Here is a 23786-nt window from a genome sequence, read left to right as displayed (position 1 = left end):
CTTAAGGCTTATTTAAACTGACGTTTTAAGATGTTTCTTAACTCATTGCAATGTATTGGACTTGATGACATTGCAAACCTTCGTTCTAAGGAGTCTGCCAATGTTGTGCATCATCCAATAACATGTTTAGTGAATTATAACAGTAAATTCATCTTTTCTCGAAATGATGAAGAAACCTTAGCTACTTTCACTTCAGCCTGGATTAAAGAAGTGTGCTGATTTATATTATTTTGCGTACGAGTGTACAACAACTACCTTGGATGTTGCTTTTGCCCTACGTGATAATGTAGTAATCAGTTTTAAAAGTGATGGTAGGTATGTTTGATCCACGTTTTCAGAATACACTTTTGCCTTTGTTTCAAGGCCAATGTTAGTAAACAAGTTTAACTCTAAAAGCTGATCAACTAACTGGTTGTATTCTTAATTTTTTGGAAGAGAATTGTATATTATATGTGTAGACAAGTATTTCGCTTGTAGGTGCCATTACTAAGTTTTGAGTTGATAATTTCAAATAAATTGAGCATTGGGTCAGTTGTTAATAAATAAATATCTTCTGACAAAATTGTCTATCAGAATACAGACCTAAATTACTTTATTCCTGTGCCAAACCAATGACACGTTAACCAGCACGATCAGCCTTGCATAACTCTGAATCCTTATATGTCCTTAATATAGTAGCTTCACGCCTAGCCTTGCCTGTCGAGTCCAGAACACATATCAGCCTCCGCTTTATGAATAATATCTTTCAGACATCCGTGGTTTATATACATAAGACCAGAATGCATCAAACAATAAAATGAAAAATAACAATTATACAAGATCAAACCACAAGAGGCTATGAGTGTGGGAGACTAACTAATAGATTGGCAACAAATTAAGCGGCAAATCGTATAATAGTAGCTAATAGATCAAATGAAAGCTTATGATAAAAGAAACCTAAGTATACATAATCTAGTTACTCAAATGTTATACAATAAATTCTTATTGTAACAGTCTATAAATATTTCCCTGAGGTTACCAATTATTTAATCTTCGGATACAATAGTTGTCGATAGACGTATGAAGTCTTGAAAATAAGTGTAAAAAATGTCCCCTTCATTCATATCTTTCCGTTTTATACTTTCTGAAAGAAGTCACAGTTACTTTAGATTTCATGCATTTAAATAAAATCAGAGATGCTGCATAATACGTTGTCTAGAACATAAAATATACAATAAACAAGTTGTAAAGGCTAACTTAACCAGAAAATTGCACTCTTGAGTCTGTTGTTTTTTTTACCGTGATAACTTTCCGAAACAAGTTTAGTTAGTATGATTTAACTTAAATTATTCTGAATTTCGTCTTAGTATAATGAATAATATGAGCTTAATATAGATGAATACAAATTTTATCTTAGCTCTTAAGTCAGTAAATTTCACTTTTATTACGGTTTTTTTCAAATAAAACGTTATTCATAATTCTCAGTATAGATATGTAAAAAACCTGAAACTTCAAACAACATAAACAAGTATATTTTGAAATCAAATGAATATTCATAGTTCAGCTGTCAAATTTCAAATGATGAAATCAACTCTCGTCAGAACTGTTTTTATGCCAAATAAATCACCAAGTTTATAGTGTTGTCAGATAATTTACCGATTATTATTATGTTTTATGATTACAGAATGAAGTGCTTAAGCCTGTGTGTGTTCATCTGAGGATCTAAGACATTTACATTTATTTCCATAACGGACATGTATGGCAGTGTGAGTTTATTTCGTAGTTATCATCTCATTTACATTACTGATATCTAGCGAATAAAAGTATGAGTATTTTCTGTCGAACTCAAAAATATCTGACAAATTTATCATGAATTAACAATTTAGTATTAAATCAAGTATTGGAGAAGAAGAATTTTCGCAATAATCAGTCACTGTATTTATAATGGTCTATTTATTACAATTTCGATTATCACTTATTTGTCTGTCATGAGACGTTAAATGATTTATTAATAATTATTATGTGAGGATCCACTAATTTGTAGTAAAAAGTTGAGAAGTGACAGTTATAGTATGCTTATTGTTGAATAGCATACCTCATAAATGGCGAGTAGCTGACTAAATATCACTTTGTTTTGTAGTCTGGCGTCGAGTCGCAGTTGACTATGATCACCACTACAGGAAGACTACGTGCCAGTTACATGATAAGATCCCCTTAGGCCAAATATCAGAAGGCAGTTGATGGCTGTAGTCGAGATGTATTTGTTGGCGATCTCGTGGTATCGAAAGAATACCGAGATCGTGCCAAAGGAGTACAAGTGGAACTACTTAGCAAACGCAAGTTCGTGCAAGGTCACAATCAATGGAAGGATGTATGTTCTTAATACAGTTAAACAAACAAGTACAATAAAACAGTCCCTGGTACAACTGGTTAAAATAGTAATTGTTTCCATTACACCAATCGCGTTCTCTTGATAAAAGTAGGTCACTCCAGTTTTATGAGGTTACTGATGTTGTATTAACATTTAAATGTGGATAGATGTTCGTGAATTTGGATGAACTTTGCAAGTCTCATTCTCAGCCTATAAATCTCATCATTATTATTTGTATTATGTATATATTGTTCTTAATTACTCCATTGGACAAGTGAATTTTCTGTTATCCATAAAGTGCTGATGTATTTCTGCATTAAGCTAAAACTTCTGTTAATCCGACTGGAGTTTGTGAACTAGTTTGCTTCTATCTTCTATCCTGTTCATCAACTGAAGTGACATGTTCAAGTTGTATATAAATTTCACTCGATAGAGACAACGGAAGAATTAAAGCACATTCAAATTTACTGGAATTAAATATTAATTATTAAATGACCATTGATGACAGAATTTTATCGAACTGAATCATTTATACTAGAGGTCAAATTCCCTGTGAATAGATATGCAAAATCCAAGATTGAGTTTCTTCTTAATACGCCGTCTTTCATGTAGGATGTTATATCTCAAACACATATGTAGCCGTAGCGTTCATCCAGGTCAAAGATCATTTTCACGATGAGTCAATTTTTAGACTCTCAAAGCCTCGTACACGAAAGAGTAACCCTTCCATCCATTTAGCTCTGGGTTTACATTTAAAGTACCTCCTAGTTTTTCTATTGAGATCTGGACGGATTACCGATAGAGGTTGCACTAACAAACAGCCAGTAGTATCGACAAGTTTATCTTTTGGTGACTCAAGATTTTTCATCAACATGCTGAAGTTGTTTGGTAATTCTGTGTTAAATTGCATAGTCATTGGCACTCAGAGCAATGCTCCATCGTTGAACAGTAGCAGATGAGGAATGTGTTAAGGAGTGTTCAGGATGAATAATGAACTTTAAAGGTTCACGATATGTAATAATAGTAAATTTACTCTTAAATATTTATGAAGTCTTTTAAAAGCTCAAAAACACAACTAATGCATCTCGCTGAGTTTGCGAATAATCTCATTCGGTAACAGTAAGCTTGCATTCAACACAGGCCACTGCTCTAAAACTGCACCAGTAATTATTACAGAATGTACACCAGAAGAGCAAGTTCGAATAACAACACCACTTCAAAGAAACTTTAGATTTCGTAGGCATGATTCTCGTTCCTCACACTATTTGAATGGATTGGATGTCAAGATTGGAACTAAACAGTCAGCACAACAAGAAATAGTCCGAGAATATCTTCAGCTTCCGCTGTCGTGTATGTCTGCTTCAAAAAACGGAGTTCATTGTTAATCTATAGTCACCACATATTCTAGGGGTCTTGTCGTCAGACTTCAATGGCTCAAAAAAAGGAGTACCTCATGATGAAGACTGAGTTGGTTCAACTATCCCTTCCACACACGAATCGTTCAATATCTTATGTATTGATTCTCGAAGACCGTAAGGAATTATTCGTCTATTAAGAAAGACTGGATCATCATGTACTTGTAGTTTTATAGGCTGAATTCTTATCCCTCCATTTCACTTAAAACAAGAAGCTGTCAAAAGTTTATATAAATCATCAGAATGTTTTTTGGAAAGCAGTGAAGACAGATATGCTCCCAGTACTGATGATCCTGTTTCACTAACTAAAACCTCACTGGGCATGTACGAAGAATTGTCATCTCTAATTAACAATTCACATGATCCTCGTATAGGCATCTTATGCCCAGTAATCTCCAACATTGAGACTTTAGTACGTTGTATCGCAGCTTTAAAATCTAAAGGTATCTAGTTCTTGAATGGAATTGTAGTGACTAACTTTTATCACGAGAACATGATTGGTTTAATGAAAACAATTATTATTATAACCAACTGTACCAGTGACTGTTTTAATGTGCTTTTGTTTAACTGTGCTAAAAAGCATCCATTATTCTTACACTTTGATTGTGACTTCGCGCGAATTCGGTTACGTTCTGTAACCAAGATTGTATCCTGGCACGATCTCGGTATCCTTTCGATACCACGAGATCGCCAGCGAATATATCTCGACTTGGTCCATTAACTGCCTTCTGATATTTGGCTTCCGGGGGATTTTATGGAGTCATTTGGCACGCGTTTCTTGGTAGCGGTGTTCATAGTCAACTGGGACTCGACACCACGCTACAGAATAATGGCTTCGTACTACCTGTATCAACAAAGTAGTCATGGAATGAACCATGGGAGATTTATAATCGCTTCTCAATAAAGACATCACCTTTCAAAATTTTGGACAAATATAAATGATCACTAGAATCACCCAACTTTATAAAATTCGAACTACAGGGTTTATCGTCACTGATGGCCGAACTTACAGTACCTCTGCAGATCTAATTGACGTGTCCCATTTTATCGCACTCACAGTATTTAGAATGACGAAAGACTCGTAAATTACGTAGGCAAAATTTACAAAATAAACGTTGCGTTAAGCGATTTGTGGTTGAGAATGGCTGTAATTAAAGTCCAGGTCTGTTTATAATAAGAAGTAATGCGGTAAATGAATAACCAGTCAGTCAAAGAAGTCAAAACCAGAGCATTATTTTGTGCTTCTTGAAAGTGTTCACAGACAAGTTTCGGTGGTATTGGTGATGGCACAGGACAAAGCCATATAATGTTACACATGTTTTCAGTGGTGTACCACGACGGTGCTGAAAAAAAAGAGAGAAGAGAAGACCGAGAAGCTGAACAGGGTGTTCATGATTAGTGAAGTTTAGTCATTTGTGATGGGATAATTGAGGTATGACTACTAATACTTATCTTCTTTTATTGGGTCACTTTCTAAGCATGTCTATTTCATCAGGTTGAAGAAAACAGGTCAAAGTGAGACGTCGAACGAACAAAGGACTGCATAGTTGAACGTGGTTCAAGAGAGCCGATAGTTTGTGATTATGTGTAATTTTAAAATTTAGTGAGTAAAACAAAGTGTTTAGTTAGCAATTAGCTTTTTTGGCCAACAATATTATTATAACTAGATTTTACTATTATGACTTTTGTAGAGTCATGAGTGGACTTTTACTTGGCGTAATTGTCAAGTTTTGCTTGTTCTAGGATTTTTCGGTAGGAACTTAGGCCAATTTAAAATTACAGACATGAGTCACAGAGATATTTGACATATGAAATTTAAATCAGCACCATTAGTTCAATACATCTTGCTGGACTAAATTTAACAAAATGTTCTGCTTTACAGACGGGTGAGTTGAGGCTATCCCCCTATCATCATGTTTACTGGTTACTAACGTCAACCTCCGTCCTAGTATCAACTCTTTTGGTCTTTGAAAATTTGCAGACATGTCTTTTACATAAAAAGACTTCAAATAAACTATCTAAGGCATTGATTAGTTTTGACATGGATCCAGGTGATGATTTGAGGTATTTGAATTGTAGTACAAGCCAGGAATCCCAGAACTTACGCAATTCAACCAGGAAGAATTATATGAGAACGAACAAACGTATTGTATTTGGAATTCGAAATCAGGAGGTCATCAAATACAAAGGAATCTTTAGATCATACAAACACTACATCTACCACGGCTTAAATGATAATCCAGATTTCTGCGATCAATCGTACCTCTTCTCCTTAGGTCCATCATGAGTCTGTCCGATTGTGTATTGGATGTAGACTCTGTGTGATCTAAAATATACTCATTGGTACTAAAATTAACAACCGAAATTGTAACGAACTCCTTTGGATCCTGCAATTGCATACAATCACCATGTTGGTTGTGCACTGAAAACACTGACATCTACGATTTGAACCACAAACTTTCCAACGCTGCCCTCCCTCACGAGATAGCGTAGCGTCCTTATGTCACACTATTATGACCAACTCGACTTCCCTAATTTGCATTGTCTTCTCATATCACACACTTCGAGTATTATTTGTGAGTATTTGGGTATATGTACTGACATATAACTTGAGGCATTCTTATTCTCATATTCCTATTGGTTTTCGCTGTAGAATAAAAAAGATTATTTTTCCGGTCACTAGATAAATATGAAATGCTATGTATAATTACCAAATGTGATTTATCTGAGCTCGATTCACTTACAAAGCAATCAAGTGGAAAATATGCTCGACACCCATTGGTTGTGAGAATATCCAACATCTGATACAATAACATCAGCAATGTTACCAGAATCCGACTCATTCGGAACGTATTTGTCACATCCATTACGGATATTACTAGAAATAAATTAATTGCGAGAAAAAATAACATTTGATATGACATCAGGATTCGATTCTTCTGAAATATTTCACTCAAATTTACTACGAATTTCATTGGAGAGTAACGGATCATCAGAAAATTCAACATCTCGCAAATTTGCATCAGATTTTCAACCTCGATTTGATTCACTCAACATAATTTCCTCCAAATTATAAGAAATTTCTTCAAAAATACCTGAATCATTAGGAGAAACCATATCTGATACAATAATATGAGAAATCAGATAAGTGATTTGTTGACCAGGAGCTTTTGTCTCACAATGATTTTGAGTTTAATTTAAATTTGGACTGTTATATGACTATACTGTTTGACGAAGTCGTGGATAAAGATAAATAATCATTCGATACACTCAACTTAATAGGGTTGGAATTACAAATTTTGGTATTAGTTGCAGCGAAATGAGCAGTAGTATTACAAACTGCCTGTAAGTGTCTAATTTTATCGCATTCAAAGCGTTTAGTATTACCCAATACACGTGAATTACGTGGGCGAAACTTTCTTCAGGACAAGTATTTACTAAGCTTGTGCCCATCTCCATGACCTGTTTCGCAACTCCTCAATGAATTGTTGTCTGCATGACCTTGAGTACGCATTGAATTGAGACGATGTAGTAGTGTAGTGGAATTCCTGGTGTCCTGACGAATCATTTTATGACATTTTCTTCCTTTACCGCACTCGAAATTTGTATACTTTACATGATCTTGAAGTAGTTCCTTGACAGTTGCGTAAGGAAGTGGAATAAGCGTTTCTCGAATTGTCAAAGTCTTTAATATGCTATATGCTTTTTCCGATGAATGTAAGGAAATGGGCCACAATATTAAGATCCTCAACTTCTTCCTTGGCCACAGTCCGGTTTCCGAACCTATCCATACTATCCTCAAAAGCATCAAAATCTGAATGTTTGTCCAAATCTTCCATTACAGTCATTATGGTGACGCAGATGTGTTTCTTAGGAGTATTTGAATTTAAGTGCAAACCAGGAATCCCATAAATAACACGATTTCGACCAAAGAGAACTGGATGAGCGCAAGCGAATGCATTGTGTTTGGAACTCGAAATCAGGCAGTCATCAAGTACAACGGAATCATGGTCTCATAAGAACACCACAACCCACCTGACTTATAGTGCCGGTGTATTAAATGATTGTCGTAATGGCAAAATAAAATCCATATCTTTTCCTTGTTGAGACGCTCTATGTGTGATCAGACTTCTAATCAATATCAATTGTTTATTCGTATCAAGTGTGAACAGAAATTGTAGCTCCGTATTGCTAATAATCCTGAATTTTATGACGGCGTGATCGCTTTTTCCTAGAACAGTAGAGGTTGAGAGATTGTTACTTAGAAATTATACGTTTGTGAAGGTGCAATCTAAGCATACCAGGATCTGTTTCCCCACTACGTTGCTAACTACGTATTTAAGACTCCGAAATAGGCATCACTTTTCAATATCCGTTAGGTCATTGTTCGCTGGACGATTTAAAGGGTGAGTTGTACTGAGATTATCGTACTTTCTTGTATATCAGGTTAATTTTCTTACTAAAAGTACGAACTTCAAGGTCATATGTCAGTTTATACATATTCTATAAAGTTAACACTAACCGGTTTTCATCTCCTAATCACACACACCTAACTGGCAGCAAACATCGCACTTATCATCTAAACGTCCGGTTTCTAAAGACCCTTTACTACCTACAGCCACTGATTTTAGTGTTAACCCAGTTAATATTTAACGGTAACTACATACTTATTTATTCAATTTAGTTAAACGCGCTCTCCATGTAGAATCCAAACTACGGTTTGGACTGACGAATAGCCGATCAGGTAGGTTAAACAGGCGCCCTCGCCCATCAAAATCAAAACAAGTAATCGGGTAAACAGAGGTTCTATAATTCATCATAAATTTAAATGTAAATCGTTATCTAAACAAATATTACCACCCGGCTATTCAACCAATAATTGTTCAACCAATCAAATCTAAATTACAATAAATGAAGAAGTTGATAAAAGACGCTGGAAAATTACCAGTCAAAACAAATGAATGCGATTCTATCCTGACTGGATAGAATACGCAGGTGTACATACATAAAAGAGAAATATCAACGACTTCTGAACCAAACAAAAGGTTGAAATCTATAATCTCTATATCTGACTAATCAGTACTTGGTGAACTCAAACATTCATCTTCTGAACGCTGTGCCTCTTATCTACAGATAAGTACATCTCTTCATGTGATATGCCAACGGTAAAACTGGTTGATATAAAACGTATGATACCCACACACACTGAAAAGTCAATACAGTGTACCCATCAGTATGAGTCACTTAGGTCAAAAACGAAGATTTCACAAACTACGGCGTTTAATAATCTATCTGACACAAAGATAGTGATTATGATAGTGTTGATACAAGGCAGATACGAAGCTCACTTGCTCAGATTAACGATAACCCTAATCAGTTTGCACTCCTTACTCATATACAGGCCCTAAATAACAACAAAAGCTTCAAACAACTCACTAAATACGAATGAATCACGGGGCTTGTGTCTGAAAAAGCAACGAAAATAATAGTGTCTTCCTATAATGTGGTTCCATCAATAGCCCTGGCCACACACTCCCCACCCCAAACAACCAAGAAAGGGGAAATAAAGCGGACGACAGCGTAAGTAAAGGGGAAATGTCGCTTTTTCCCCCTCACGTCGTGTATTTGGGGGAAATTTGTCGACAATTATACGTAACGTACAGTGTTTGAATAAGCCGCATCCATAACTTAAGTTTTCATAAACGTCGACAAATTATGTCACCGCTTATTAAAAAAACAAAACTACTGTCATAAAAAAAAGTTGCAAAATACGGAACTGGGCATTCGGTTTAGACGCACATACACTGACTTCGTTTTTTGTTTAGCTAAGGTGTTCCGACATGCTTGAGAGCCATCACAAATAACTTACGTGATGCAGGTGAGCGACGTGATATCCACCTACAAAGGTGCGCCCAACCAAATGACAATTGGGCGATTCTGAAATGTAAAGTCATCAACGAATTTGGTAAGTAACAAACACAAGAACTATAATTCACTACAGATTCTCTGCAGTCGGCAAAAGATGTTTTAGTTACAATGTGAATACTGGAATCTCCCCGTAGAAACACTTCTACGGATGAGAACACATTGCCACGAAACATTGAGAAGCCCAAGAGGTCAGTACAATAACCTTACTAACATTCCCTAGAGGTGCAATGAAGTGTAAATGAAATTTTCTTTACAATTCAGTAGACATGGATATGGCTTAGATGCAGGCTGGGAATAGCCACGTACAATATCCGAAATTTCGGGTGTTTGAAAAATTCGTGTCGCTAATAGCCAAGTAGGTTATTCACGAATTAGTTCGACACAATTAGAGACATCGTCGTCAACATCGGAATCTAAGCATGTCGGTTGTGCTATAGCGGATCAGTAAGTCACCTGAATCATCAACTGAACTTTTTCAGCTTCGCTAGGTTGTGTACAGTGGCGCAGAACATATCGTCAGCTTTCACTGACTTGACTAAAATGATGCACAACATATCCTCGGCCATTACTGACTTGAATAGTAATGTAAAGCAATTAATATCTAAGTCTAACGAACACGAACAAACTCATCAAGTTGATCGCAGACTCTCGAGCCAGCAGTTCCCTTTGTCATCTGAAGAGGAACTGCAGATGCTGGACACTGGTTTGCTGCAGAAAGAAACCAGGGACAGGTTTGTAAGTCATCAACATTAATTTAATAATTTTTTCCTGTTACAGATGGCAATGGTTACGAGGTTATCAAGTGACGATCCGAAAACATCAATGCGGTATGTTCTGTCGCACCTCTTGACACCTGAGGTTGCCAGTAAATTTACGTTACTTGGCACCTCTTCAAAACGAGAACTTCAGAAAGGCCGATTTTATGGCTGCATACGAAGTAACTCATATTTATTATTTAAACTTCAGGTGCCTTAACAAATCGCTTTCTGCCATCCGCTGTCAACGAAAAAGACCTTACTAAGCTGTACGACATTGCGACACAAGGTTATTTTCACGGTGTCCGAGACAAAATGATAAAGCGTAATAGAAGGAAACAAGATCAGATAAACACTAATTTAAAGTGATAACTTCCCTACGGCTCCATAGTTACAGTCAACAGTATTAACGAACATAACCGTAAGTTCAGCTTAAAGTATTTGGCTGTGCCAAAGCGTGTCATTCAGATGTCGTTGTGACTTGTTTTGTTTTTTAAACTTCAGAATTCACAGGACGACTATTTTAATTCTCAACAGCCGAACATACGTGGCTAAAGAGAAGGGTTCGTACAATCTTTTTTATGTTCTACTTAATTTTTAATAAACATTTTTTGGTAAAACAGCTTACTTTTTTACTTACATGGGAAGCTATTGAAGTGTTGAGGAAGTGTGTTTGGTTGTCAGTGAACTAGCTAATAAACACACATGCCTTATAAATAATACATCACCTGTTCCTTCTTTTGCAGATATTTTCGGTGAAACTCTACTTTATGGACGACCTTTGAACGAATTTTTAAGTGACCTTGAGGACATTAGCCAATCAGAAGAGAGTTAGTATGAAGTGAAAATATATAATAAAAAAGTGATGAATTACAATGGATATTCTTCTTTTACATTATTTAAGAACTTGTTGAGGTTTGATATAGGTTCAGAAGTTTTGAAATCATAGTGCATGCGGTATAAGAACTCGTCCATATGACTCCATAATAATCGTCCTCTGGAGCCGTGGTAGGGTCTTAAAAAATACTTCAGCCTAGACCACATGCCCTCAATGTTGTTTGTATGGACCCCCCGTCGTTGGATCAAAGAAATGACGTTTGTGCATCACCACATGATGCACAAAACCAAGTCTCGAGAGGCATCTATACGCTTTCCAATCATCGGTATAGCCGCAGCTAATGTTACTGGAGACTTTATGATCCAATTTGCAACGATTATCATGGTTTGTCTTAGCCTTAGCCGTGACCGGGCAAAAAAAGTGTCAGTTCGAGCAGATTTTTTTCTACAACATATAGTACAACGAAATACAATGTCATCGCGACAGTCTGCACACCGTGCTGCGGTCATTTAATTGCCGCAGTCACAGACACAGGAACTTCTTAATAGTCCCATCTGCTGTAGTCTCTCAACGATCACCTATTCTCTAAAATCTGCTGTAAAACGATCGAATGTGAGCATCTCGCACTGAACTTAGCGCCGTGACCTTGAAATTCCCTAAACGCTTCTGATTGGCTCGTCCATAAATTAGAGTCCTACCATATTTTCAATTAACAATGAATTAGCAATTGCAATGGAAATGCAAAACACTCGATTTTGAAGCTTTTACTCTAATGTTGTACAATGATACGCTTTGCCTTTTAAATAATTTTTTTTTAAATATACCGGTTTTCCCGTGGATTGTAGTTTTATTTTGGTCTGTTGTTGAAAATAAAGGCGAACATAAGAGACCTTTGGGGTTATGCTAATGGATCGAAAACAGGGAGTTCTGTTTGTATTTAGGCGAAAAGTAGACAATTAAGCGTATCTGTAGGCGAAAAGTAGGCAATTCAACGGAAATTTAGGCGAAAAGTCGGTAATTTATCGACAAAGTGGCAAAGAGGAGGAAATCCGCAATATTCCCCCGGACAGGCGAAAAAGGTGACATTCTGATGCGTTTTCCCCTTTCTCTTCCGAAGCACTTACCCCTTTATCTCTCCTTTGTTCGCCTTTATTTCCCCTTTGTTGGTTGCTTGGGATCCAATAATTCAAAGGGTATCAAACATGTCTATCATCATTGTGATGTGAAAACACAAACGATATATCACTCAGAATATATAGACAGGTTTACTGGTAAAAAAGTTCAAATAAGATAAAAGTCAAGAAAACGCTGAAAAACATGACGACATATGTCGTCATTGCAAATATTTGCAATTCTAACCTTGACTTAACAAGTAGCAAAGTATTCAAATATGGGCCATGTTACAACATTAAACTAACTAAACCTAATTAAGTAGAAACCATTCTACACAAAGGTATCACATAAGATAACCTGAACGAACTTGGATTCTTCCCAGAGGACACTTCTAAGGCACCAAAATCCTCCTGGCCCTGGGGATAGAGTGTGGACAGACGAGATCAACGACATCGAATGAGGGAATAGGTAAGGTTCAATTAATCATCATCGTGGCTCTCCTGACAACACTGAGCAGATTACCTTCCCTGATATAAAGCGACCTACGTCTAACTTCTCTAATTCGTAAGATTGATGGTCACCATCAGTGCAATCAACTTTGGAACACGCAGACTGACAGCAATCACAGAAGTGCCGTACACATCACTCGTTCATGAAAGCCTAAATCTACTAACACATGCTAATGACTCTTTCAACTATATAGGTTTATGAACCACTTTCACATTCTACATTACCAACCCACCGAGTAAAAATGGATACTAATTGTGAAAACAGTTATAATAACTACCACTAAAGTGCTTTAGATCGTCTCCATGCTAACTATTGAGAATTGATACAACCCAAGCTACGAGCGTGACTATCAAGACTGTATGATAAGTAGAAATACACTGTACTGTCAGGTTGTATCAGGTTCATTTGGAACACATCTCCTTTGGCACTTCTGTTGAGGTATCTGGCCCAAGCCCTTCTTAACTACGTGTGACATATAAACTTGCCTTCCCCGTACAAATTCAATCCAATGGTATTCCCGATAGATAGCCTATTCTTAGCCTTAAACCTGTCACCACCGGCTCCTCTTAGCTGTATTAGCCTCACACTCTGTCCTTTTGAACAGATTTTAAAGAAATAGTTTACCAATTTGTCCTACCTAACTTAACATGTTCTTGTGGATCGTAGGAACAGATCATCCTTGACCTTTCCGGTGACTACCACATCTCTTTGCTTGAGATCATCCTTTAGTAATGAAGAACCATCTCTAAATTTCAGTTAATTAAGCGCTTGTACATAATCAACGTAGATGACCTCTGTCGATGATTTGGGGCTTATTGGAGCTAGACAGGAATAACGTGACCTCCTAGCGTACGTTGAAATCACACCTTACTGTCAGCACTTAACGTGGATAGTCCGAATGTTGTATCCAGGTTCCATGGTTGCTTTGATGACTGTGTTAATAAAACATAACATCATGACAGAAATGTCTTACTAACATTAGTTACAAGAATAGGCTGAGGCTACTGCTGCATGCGCCAGTCCATGATGTGCAAATATTTGACGAGGGTTGGCAATATTCAATGACCCAACTCCAGAACCATCTGTCTAAGGCACAGTGACACTTCACTTGCTCTACAATACCCCCTTATGAGGTGTCAAAGGTCGCTTGAATCGGTATCAAACACTTTAGTGGTAATCACGCACCGCAGGCTGACAAATGGTCATTGAGAATCCCTAGGTCTTACTGAATTGTAGGACAGATGGAAAGGAAGTGGCAACTACTGATGGTGGTATGACGAGTAATAATAAATGGCTTAAGCTTTGCTTGAACATATAGCGACTTGCAACGACAATAATAAAAAACAGTATTAATACTGAGACAAGTTTTTAAAGCCCCCTTGCGTCATATTAAAAATATAGTGTTAGTAAATGTTTGAGTCCCTAAGATAGGGAACGTTCAGTTTGCGGCAAGTGTGATGACATTGTGGTGGTAGTACTGTAATTGTATTATCACTTCATGTCAACGTCCTTACCGTCATTCACTGAAAGTAGAAATTCAGACCTCGGCCTTGCAGGAGTGGTCCCTGTTGAATGTTACCTTATATCTTTTATTCATATTAGGTATGTTGTTCTATCTCTAGCCTAAGCTAGTTCTCCATCATGTATTGGTGATTGTTACAATATAATGTGCTGTTGTAAACGATGATGTGACTTCCACGTAAGATCTTATAGATTAGGCAGTTATATCTACAATTTTAGGACTATGTCTATTGTTAGAGCAGTACTAGTATCATAGTAGACCATAAATCCACAACTATTCCCTCATGAACATCATCTGCTCTGCTTCTCGTTTTTTTCTTTTTCTTACACCCTTTTCAGCCCCCTTGAGTATGCCACCGAAAACAGATTTGGAACGGGTGACTTCGTCCTGCGCCATCATCGGAGCCTCTGATATTCCAGAGGGATATAAGGTTGAGGTTTCTAGAAGCCCCCAGCCTCATATGGATTTATTCTCGACCATCAGTTGCACGTCGCAATGCAACCTTCATAGAGCGCGCCAATTGTGATATTGACAATACGATTCCTACCATCTACATTCATATCTTATGAAATATCAACCCAGTTGAGTAAGTTACTACGGTAAAAATTGTATCTTTTGTAACAATTTGATCTTGCCTGTAAGCTGGCATGCCTCATGTGACAAACTGTTATCTGAGAATAAGTTATTATTTTATTTAGTTAATTAATTGAAAGTAAAAAAGTATAACCGTGAAAAGTCGTGATTTCACCATGCGAAGTTATTGATCACTTGATAGTTAGGGGTTCAAAAACGAATAGTTGATGCAATAAACATCAAAGATTGTAGACTACGTATCGAAAATATAAATAGCATGATGAAGTCGTCACTTACTTACTTACTTACTTACTTACGTACTTACTTACTCACTTACTTACACCTGTTGCTCCCAATGGAGCATGGGCCGCCGATCAGCATTCTCCAACCCACTCTCTCTTGGGCCTTCCTTTCTAGTTCGATCGAATTGTTGTTCGTTCTTCTCATGTCTGTCTCCATTTGTCGGCGTAATGTGTTCTTTGGTCTTCCTCTTCTCCTTTAGCCTTCAGGATTCCAGGTGAGGGCTCGCCTTGTGATGCATTTGGGTGCTCTCCTCATTGTGTGTCCTATCAACTTCCAGTTCTTCTTCCTGATTTCTTCCTCCACTGGGGCCTGGTCTGTTCCCTCCCACAGTAGGTTATTGCTAATAGTGTCTGGCCAACGGATCCGAAGTATTTTGCATAGACAACTGTTAATAAACAACTATATCTTCTGAATGATGGCCTTCGTGATGTTCCAGGTTTCCGCCACATACAGTAGAACTGCCTTAACATTTGTGTTGAAAATCCTGACCTTGGTGTCCGTCGACAGATGTTTTGAGTTTCGGGTGTTCTATTGTAGATGTGCTACTCGTGCTTTGCCGATCCGCGCCTTCACATCTGCATCAGATCGACCGTGTTCATCAATGATACTGCCCAGATATGTGAAGGCTTTTTACATCTTCCAAATTTTTCTCCGTCAAGTATGATTCGATTGTTGCATACTGTGTTGTATCGGAGAATCTTGCTTTCCCCTTTGTGTATATTGAGGCCTACTGCTACTGAGGCTCCTGCTACCCTGGTCGTATTTTCCTACATTTGTTGTTAGGTTTGCGGACAGACAAATAACATCGTGAAGATAAACGCTGACGTTTGAGATGGACGTTTATTTGTTTACTAGTAGTCTAGAAGTTAGACGCGTAATTACAAATATATAACGGCTATGATAGGGTTCGTGGAGCATTCTAGGGACCGTTTAGATGTTTATCAAAACCGTATTACATACAAACAAACGGAAAATGAAATTAACATGAGATTCCTGTAACAAGACTACCGAGTGATGATTTACCGTTTGAAATAAGAGTAAACACAGGGTGGAGAGTCAAAATTGGTAAACATGCTAACCAACAATGTACGGAAGGCTGATGCACAAGGATTATTATATTTCGTTAAGTACCATAAAAAGTACGGTAATAGGACGAAGTATCCGGTTAACTGATAGACTGAGATTGTTTGTGCACATACAATACGTTTTACAACGGTGGGTCTATTTACTCGGGATAAGTATACATGATTTCGATCAAAATGTATCGGGAGTAATAACACATAGGACTACTTTATGTGAAAGTAAATACAAAATTTTATTAAACATAATTGGGATAGTAGAAAATTATATAAGTCTGCAAGAACTTAATATTACAAACTTGCCGTAAATTTCTGGCAGTCGCATTTTTAATCCAACCACAAAAATCAGGAAAAAGTGTACTCATGTATTTTGTGCACCGAAATAGTTACTAGTATACTGTCAGTGACACATTGCAAGAACACAGACTTAGGGGTAATGATAAGTCATAACCTTGAAACAACTGCAAATTGCAACTTAGCGTTATGGTCACTTCTCCCAGTACTCAGGTGCTTTTACAAGTAGTTATTTCAAGTTTTATATCTCACTTATGTAAGGTCACACCTGGAGTAATGTGTTCAAGTACCCGGTCCATCTCTTATTACCGATGTTATCTCACGTGAGCCTTTTCAGTGTGTGGGAACAAAGTTAGTGAGGGATCTCTCTAAACTCCCTTACGACGAGGCCCTAAAACGCTTCAACCTGTTCACCTTATCGTATTGTGGAACCCGGGTAGACTTTATTTTGACATTCGGTATTTTTAATAACGATGTGGGTGTTGATGAGTCCCATTTTCCTGCTCCGTCTAACAGGAACGTTCGAAAACCGCAAACTATTTGATTATGACTTTAAACTGGCATGCTTCGCGTTACGTATTGTTATTTGAAAGTATGTTATTATCCTTATCAAAACAATTTGAAATTTGACTTGAGTTCAGCCGCATTACGTCTGGTAGCCTCCGTCATTTAAGTAACGAAAATGATGGTGATTCGTTATATGGGACTGCCAGGTTTGAAGCTATCATGAGTTCACTTAATCTGCGAACGAGAAACAAGACTCTGTGACAAAATACCAGCAAGCTAGCTATTGATGTGTCCCCGCCCCGCTAACTAGAGGGAGAATACCAAGCTTGGAATGAGAAGTATATTCTGCAAAACAGCCAGAACGAGCGATGACACAAACACAATTCAAAACGTATATTTATCAATGATATGTATGTAATCAATATCGCCATGGAAATTGTTTTTTAACATTTAATCGATAAGTTAGTCACTCGACTGCCATTGAAATATTTAAACATTTAATCGATAAGAACAGTTTAGTTAATTAACAATTATACGTTAAAAATATACGTATAGTATTGGTCCACAAATGGATCACAGAAATTACCACTCATTATTCTTATCGGGGCATAACAGGGACGGAACATTTATGATAGTATGCTATCTGGACGATCTACTAGTTGAATAATTTTGAGACCTAGGTCACGAGCGACTGCCTGGAAGAAGTATATAATGTGATAGGGTTTCTATGAGTAACAATTTTTTGAACAGCATATGAACACTAAGTATGTCATATGCATTTGTAAAAAGAACGAAGATGACCCAGCTCCAGTGCGTTTATTCTTTTGATAAGCTTGTACATGTAATGGTTTCAAATGGTTCTGGATGGAATAGAAGGAGTTTTTGCTCAACGGACTTCCATTTCTTGTAACAGCGGATCATCGATGCCTCGAGGTAGGAACCTAGGTATATTCAACAATAAAAGGGTAAAATATCGGTAATTTATGGCGAAATACTATCCTTTGGCATTGAGGTTATGTCCAGCTTTCTCCCAAAGGACTTCTGGGAAGTCTCTTGGACTAGCTCAGTCGGGAGCGAAATTCAGTATTTGACTATTCTTAAGGAGTACAAGATGTGCCTATGGGCCACTCTGCCATGTTGTGTTTTTAGTCTCTGGTTGCTACCCCTGGAGTTCGTGTTAGGACTGAGCTTAAGTAAATATTTAAAGGAATGACTAGAGGTGCTTAGGACTCTATATGTCATTAGAAAGTCACCTCTACGACTTCTGTACTCTAGATAGTGAATGTTCAGTGAAGCTCTTTATAAGACTTAAATTTCGGTCCCTCAACTGATTTCGTGGCTCACTGTTGAATATGTTCCAATGTGTCTTTATCCCTTTGGAATGAGGGAGGAAACACTTTGTTTCCATATGTAGACGGTGTCGAACAAAACTGCTGAAGATTAGGTGGAAATTTTTTGAGTTAAAATAATCGAAAATGCGGCCCAACGTTATCACTGCAATGTTTGCTCGAGAAAGCATTTTTGTCGCAGTTAGCGTAAGATTCGAGATCATAGGGTACCAATATTCCTAGATCATTTTTTAACATGAGATACCTCCGGTAACGAGTTACCTACGTTGTATGCGTAATCTGCAACATGTTTCAGGTGGACTACTTTGCACTTTGAAGTGTTAAATGTAAGCGCGTTATTGTTTGCTCAGCTTTGAAGTCAAGTCAGATCCTCCAGAAGTCCCAGATCCTTTACGCAAGTTGAGAAAAGAAGGGGTTCTAGTACCGAACCTTTGGGGACCCCACTAAGAGATTCCATGGCCTGAAAGAAAGTGAAGTTAACCCTGACTTTTAAGTGTCGATGTTCTAGATACAAAGTAAGCTAATCAATTAGAGGTGATTTGATACCTAATCGTTTAAGCATATTGATAAGACATATTTTGTTGGCCCTATTAAAAGCTTATGATAATTCGAGATATATGAAATCAACTTTGACATTTAGATCAAGAATGACTGCCCATTTTTCCACTGAGGTCAGTAGGTTAGTTATACGAGAATGACTTTTTCTGAAACCACGCTGTTTGGGTGAAAAAGAGTTTATGGGGAATAAATAGTCGTGTTTACCATCGCGTAACATGAAATCAAAAATCTCTGAAGGTCGTTGGAGGAGTGCCACCATTGGTTAGCTTGAACGTTCGCTGCGTCGACTCACTCCGAAAACTGGTGCAATGCGGTCTAGCTTCCAACTTTTGCAAGCGTATCTCCCTATAGATGTTAATCCACCAACGACGGAAGAAATCAGAATGGCCATCAGACAAATCAAGAGCGGGAAAGCAGCAGGACCTGACAGTATACCAGCTGAAGCACTGAATTCAGACATCGAGCCACAAACATGCTTTACCTTTTATTCAAGAAGAATAAGGAAGAAGGACTAGTGCTGACGGACTGGAAAGAAGGACACCTCATCAAAATTCCAAAGGAGATCTGAGCAAATATGAAAACTACAGAGGCATCACACTACTGTCAATACCAGGGAAAGTCTTTAACAGAGTGTTGCTGAACTAGATGAAAGACGCCCAATTTCGAGATCAACAGGCTGGATTCCGTAAGGATCGGTCGTGCACAGACCAAATTGCGACACCACGGATCATCGTCGAACAATCACTTGAGTGGAACTCATCATCATACATCAACTTCATTGACTTTGAGAAGGCGTTTGACAGTGTAGATAGGAGAACGTTATGGAAACTTCTTCGACACTACAGAGTTCCTGGGAAGATTGTCAACATTATCCAGGACTCATACGACGGACTACAGTGCAAAGTCGTGCATGGAGGACAGCTGGCAGATGCATTCCAAGTAAGGACCGGAGTCAGACAAGGCTGTTTACTCTCTCCCTCCCTCTTTCTTCTGGTGGTCGACTGGATTATGAAGACCTCGACATCTGAGGGAAAACACAACATACAATGGACAGCTTAGAATCAATTAGACGATTTGGACTTCGCAGATGACCTAGCCATCCTATCCCATACACACGAACAAATGCAGGTGAAGATAACTAGTGTAGCAGCAGTCTCTTCATCAGTGGGCCTCAACATACACAAAGGAAAAACCAAGGTTCTCAAATACAACACCGAGAACACTAACCCAACCACACTTAGTGGTGAAATTCTGCAAGACGTGGAATCCTTCACGTACCTGGGAAGCATCATCGATGAACAATGGGGATCGGATGCAGACGTAAAGGCGAGGATTGGCAAAGCAAGGGCCGCATCCCTACAATTGAAGAACATATGGAACTCAAAACAACTTTCAACCAATATCAAAGTGAGAATTTTCAATACGAACGTCAAGGCAGTCCTACTGTATGGAGCTGAAACCTGGAGGACTACTACAGCCATCATCAAGAAAGTACAAGTATTTACAAATAGTTGTCTACGCAAGATACTCAACATCCATTGGCTGGATACTATCAGCAACAGCCTTCTGTGGAGAGAACAAACCAGCTTCCAGCTGAAGAGGAAATTAGGAAAAGACGATGGAAATGGATAGGACATACACTACGGAAATCACCAATCTGCATCACGAGGCAAGCCCTAACTTGGAATCCTAAAGGGAAGCGGAAAAGAGGAAGGCCAAAGAACACATTACGTCGGGAAACAGAAACAGATATGAAAAGGATAAATAGGAACTGGAAAGAGCTCGAAAGGATCGCCCAGGACAGGGTTTGATGGAGAATGCTGGTGAGCGGCCTATGCTCCTTCACGAGGGGTAACAGACGTAAGTAAGTATGTTAGTAAGTATTTCGGCTTAGAGAATTTGAGGATATAAAGCGGTGTTGCCAAGATTGAAGCTGCTTTCATTAGTATAGCAAGATGGACCATATCGGGAGCAGGAGATGTGTCCTTGTGTTGAGTGCTGCAGTTTCTGATACACGAAGTCGGAACTCAGGTTCTTTTTGAGTGTGCTGTCGAGTTGCAACAGGAAATCTTGTCGATTTAGTTAGTACGGAACGGCTGGAATGTCAAAAATAATGTTCTGAGTCACACTCGCTTATCGTTGGGCCATTATGACTTAACAACTTTGAAACTCAGAGTTGAGTTGTTGAAGTGACTCTGCATGATGGAATAAGCTTTCTCGATCGGGGACGAATTTATTGACTAACTTTACTTGACACTGAACCCTGTATTCCTTCACTGAATTTGTGTATTGGCTCTTCGCTTGTTTGCACTACATATTTGTATTATTCTTACCAGTTCGTTTACATTCCGCCCACTAGTGCACTTCGCGTCTTGGCAACCGAAGGGTGTGATCATTGATGACTGTATGTTCGTTGCAACTTTCAGGGACTGCTTTCTGGACAAACCGTTCTGTAGCACATAGGATCCTATGATGTAAGAAGTCTCAATGAACGTCCATATCATGTTGAGGGTGGACTTCCCAGTCCACATGTTGTAGGTTGATCTGTGCAGCTGACACATCCAACTGATTGTGACTCCAAAGTTGTTGTTAGTATTAGGTTTTAGCTCATTTTTACTGATGAACCTGTATTTCCTTGTCCAACTATTGCTCTTTCAAAACAAATCTATGATGGTTACAGTGACCAAGAAATGTACACTTACGTATCTTCGGCATGTGTGACTACATGGCTAAAATTCGGATTGATAGTTGTCATATTTAGACCTAAAGCATAAATTCATTTGAAATGGAGCATAGAAAATTGACTGAAGTCGTCTTCTTAGTCTAGATCATGGTGGTGATCTAGGTGTGTGGTTTCCGGAAAAATATTGGCCACTAATATTGAAATCTCGAAGGCAAGCGTCTGATTCCGATGCACTGCATTTTATGAGCGGGAAGTTTGTTTCTAACGTGACTCGCATTTCTTAGACTTTTGCTATGTCCTACCGCAACAAAAGAACCATCTTTGATACAAAGAATCTGTTCTAAGCCTTATGTTAGGCAGATTACTTTTCTTCTTGAGCGTTATCCGATTAACAGTAAACTGTGGTTTTGACTAAGTTCACTAATCGGTCTTTATAGTTCTCACTTCTAGGCTAGTCTTAGTACATCCTCACTTTTTGTACCACCTATTTTCATCTGTCTCGAGTGCATTGTTTTTTGTTTTACTGTCGTAAACTTTTGCTAGTATTTGTGGATTTATAGTCTTATTCGGTGTTAGTACTAATCTAATAATAGACCGCATCTCAAAATTTTAGATTTGTAATGGTATGACTACCTGATCTATAAGATCTTACATGGAAGTCACATCATTGTTTACACTGACTCATCGTATCGTGACATTTAACAACATGATACTTAGTACTTCTGATGAACACACTTGTGCTGAAGATAGAATAAAATATTTAATGTGAATAAAGACAAGTTATGCAGAATGACCATGTCTGTGGAGCTAAGGCCGTGTGGTGGGGAACCAATACCACTACAGATCTATCTAGCAATTCATACATCACTATAGCCATGAAAACCTACTGTAAGTAATCTGGATGCCGTTTCACTCTTACCAGTGGTATGCATTGTGGCAAATGCAAAGGTTGGTTTCACGGGGCATGCTGAAATCTTATAGCGACTGCCTACAACAGATCTTGTAGGTCAGATCACAGGTGAGTGTGAGGTACATACAATACAAATACTCAGGATTCACTAAGCAACATCACCGTTCTATTAAAATTTCTGAGAAAATAATTGTCAGCAACCTTGAAAAAGGCAGCCCTGTAACGGATGAATAAGGACGAGCAATGAAGTATAGAAGAGTGTCTTCGACAATATTAGCATCAGTGGAACACGTATCGACACTAGTGAGAATATGTCACAACATAACGCCGCCATAACATCGACGGTGTTAGACTCTCGACAAACTTGTGTCTCCCAGCACAGGATCCATAGATGCAACCGTGTTTCCCGAAAATTCTGCAGGCTACTATATCCCCGTCATTAGGGTTAAAAAGTGAGGCCAAGTCATGTGAGAAAATCAACTAGTGAATTGGTGAAACTGAGCACGCAAAGGAATAATCAAATAAACGTAAGGTTTATTACACTGTAGTTATTATTTACAACAATATGAAAATAAACTCCATATTGAGTATGCAGATTTTGGATACGTAATAATGTTTTGTGATAACATTACAATTTTTCGTTAAGTAAACGGAACTAACTTCATGAAGTTACCAAGAGTCTGCTATAAAGGTTAAAAACGGTTAGTTAAATAATTTAATGAACATGCAAATGAAAGTGGACACACGATTCCTGTTTCCTTGACTGATATTTACTTCATAAACCCTTGTATTACAGAGAAGAAGGTGTTCACAAGTCTAATATTTTATAGGGATTTCAATGGTGAAGCGGTGACCTTTGATTTGTTCATGATTAGTTCATACAACTGAAATCCATATCTGACAATCAATCTGATTGTATACCTAATAGCGTTTCCTCCAAGCGTCATTCTCAATGCGCTTAGTGTTTTCATGTCAAAACTCATTTATTCTTGAGCTTTTAATTTTAACAAACACCTTTGAAGTCTGTTTTTCCTCCATTGGTTCATGCTAGCAAATCAACCTTGAGCTTACCTGGGATGAATGCACATCAATTTGTGTG

Source organism: Schistosoma haematobium, chromosome 2, assembly GCF_000699445.3.
Source record: "Schistosoma haematobium chromosome 2, whole genome shotgun sequence".
NCBI classification, from domain to species: Eukaryota; Metazoa; Platyhelminthes; class Trematoda; order Strigeidida; family Schistosomatidae; genus Schistosoma; species Schistosoma haematobium.
Note: the sequence above shows the minus strand (reverse complement) of the source record.